Here is a 2,919-nt window from a genome sequence, read left to right on the forward strand (position 1 = left end):
AGTCAGAGTCGGCTCTTTCAGGTTCTGTCTGAGGTTCACCTCTTCAGACTATTGTTACCACACTTTACAAGCTGTCTGCAACACTTCCTGCTTGGCCCTCTGGGACTGTATATGTGACAATGACTGTAGGAATTTGCCCAAGTAGGACATTTTGATTGATTTCAACCAAGCCTGCCTATTAGAGGCACTAGGAGAGCAGTTAACAGCTCCAAAACCCAGGCTGAACCCTTGGAGATCTTGACCTTGGAGATCTTGATTTGAGTGCCCGCACCAGCATTCACAGGATTGCTAGCTCCCCGAGGGGCAGGGGGACCTGCTGCGTGGCTGTGGAGGAGCCTCTGGAGCAAGTGAAGAGAAGCCAAACAGGCAGATGAGGGAGTTCTGCACTCTCAACACCACTGATGACGCCTGCAATATCTTGGCTTCAAGACTCCTGAAAATACACATTACTCTTTGTGTGGGCACAGCTTCAAGTCCCCTGTACCACTGCTAAGACCTTAGGGAGGGTCAACACCAGAGCATCCAGGCCTGGATGGAAATGAATTCAGGAATCCAGGAAGCTGGGCTTGAAGGCAAAGCCAAGGGTCTGTTCTGTAATGGGTAAAGTCATTTGATCTTTAAGACCATGCCAACTACCTCAGTGGTGCACGGGTGGTATACATAAATGTCAAGACCTGACTTAGTGTGGTGTTGTGGAACACCATCTTCCTGGCGGGACGTGACTGTCACCTCCTTGAATTCTCATCAGCCGTGATTTCCCACTCGAGAACTACACAAGATGTGGCTGATTTCTCTCTCCCCACATGGGTGGGAGCGGGGCTTCCCAGGTTCTGTCCCTCTCTGAGGATATGGAAGTGGTTTACAGCTGCTTGGGGAGAGCGAGCTTTTCCAGTGACACAAAGGCTCATGAGTTCCCATGCACCTGTAAGGAACAAAGTGAGCTCACTGCTTCCCCAGGGCAGCTCTGAGTGGAATCACTTCTTTAGTTTGTTGGTGGTGCTCCACCTGGGGTGGAGCACACTCTGTTCACACACTGTAACCCAGGGGAAGTCCATGCAGCAGCTAGAAAGCACAAGGGTGACCACAAACCTGGAGAAGGTGATCATTGTTGTGTCTTGCTGCAGTCACAGAGACCAAGTACAGATCTTAAAACCCAGAGATCACTCAGCAAAGGAGAGAATTCACCAACCAACTTCAGCATCATGGAGTGATTTGCCCCAAAATAGAAAACAGGTTTCTGATTGGCCAACAGTCTGTTCTACCACCAGTGAGCCTTCGACCTGCACCTCCCTCACCCCCATCATGCTTGCTTATCCAGTAACATGATGCAATTCAACACAACACAGCAGGTCTGAGGACGTCGTGGGGCCTGAGTTCAGATCCCCAACACCCATGTAAAGCATAGCAGAGTACACTTGTAACCTCATCACTAGGGTGGCTGTGGGGGGAGGGGCTGGGGGTAGAGGGTGGGCAGGTGGAACTGGGGTTTGCTGGTCAGCACAGACAAACAGGTTAGCTTTAGGTTTAGTGAGAGATCCTGTCTCAAAACATAAACTGCAGAGTGGTAGAGAAAAACACTGACATTGGCTTATAGCCGCCAGACATGTACACCCCCCTGCCCCCGCATTTGTGTGCCGCTAAGAATACATTTGTTTATATCTCTCTGTCTCTGCACTTTTCCAGGCAGTTCTAAGAAAAGATCAAGAGGAAGAGTTGTTGGGTCGAGAACAGTGAAGCAGCACGCATGCGTGCGCTTGGGTAAGCCTACATGCCACGGGCCATTTGCTAGACATGGCCTCTTGGTGTAACCAGGAACTGCACACTCATAAGACCACCAGGCTGCTGGTGTACCATGGCAGTCTGGCTCACTAGAGCAGCCTTAACACGCAGGAATGAGATAAGGTGCATCCCGGGGGAAAGGGGGCACTGACGCCACTGTTGGTGTCATAGGTATCACATGCTCCACACGGTGCTGTGCACAGTGCTGCTTACAACCGGCGGCTCAGTCCGTTAGCTACCTGTGCAACAACACAGACACGTGGCCATGTCTCCTGATAGGATGTGATGCTGGCCATATCTAAATGCTGATGGCTAATCTACATCTCTACTCTAACACAGCCCCATGGCACCACCGTTGTGCACGTAGCTGCCTATAATCAAAGAGTCATTTGCGACCCTTGACCATAAAACACAAGGGCAGACCTGAAGGAGCAGGTGACCAGTTGGACTTAACGTATGGAAGAGCCAAATTAAAAAAAAAAGGGGGGGATACAAATGAATATGGAACACAGCATAAAGTAGGAGTGTGAAGCCCTGAGGTTGCCTTCTGGGACAGGCTTCAGATTGGCCAGGGACACTGGAGGCCCCATTCCACCCCAACATCTGCACCTAGGGCTTTGTACAGTATATTCACAGCTGCAGACACGTGCTAGGGGCAGCCTGGCTAGGGGACACACTGAGGTCCCAGAAGCCTATGGACACTGATTCTGCCACTTTCTCAAAGCCGACACTCAGCTTACCCTCTGGAGCCTCCTGGGCACTTCTGCCTTTCCTTTCCCGTGGGTTGCTTTTGCCAAAATGGCTGGCTGTTGTGTTCACAGTTAATGCAAAATAAATATAAAAAAAGCTCTGTCACTACAGGTCACAGAAGTGTGGGTTCTTTCCTTTCTTTGAAACGCCGGGTCATATGATATTTGTCTCGGCAAACCTTTGGCTTTAATAAAAGCCCCAGCAGAGAAAGTTTCGAGCCCTTCTCAGGGAACTCTTGCACCTCTGGGTCTCAGAAGTCATAGCTTTACAAATATCCAGGGGATTTACAGGAGATGCTGCATACAGCCTGTGAGCTTATGGTCTCAAGTTCACTTTAATTATAAATACACTGCAGAGGGAGGGAGATAGGAGAAGAGGGAAAGAGGGAGA

The sequence above is a fragment of the Mus caroli genome, chromosome 6 (genome assembly GCF_900094665.2).
Source record: "Mus caroli chromosome 6, CAROLI_EIJ_v1.1, whole genome shotgun sequence".
Classification (NCBI taxonomy): Eukaryota; Metazoa; Chordata; class Mammalia; order Rodentia; family Muridae; genus Mus; species Mus caroli.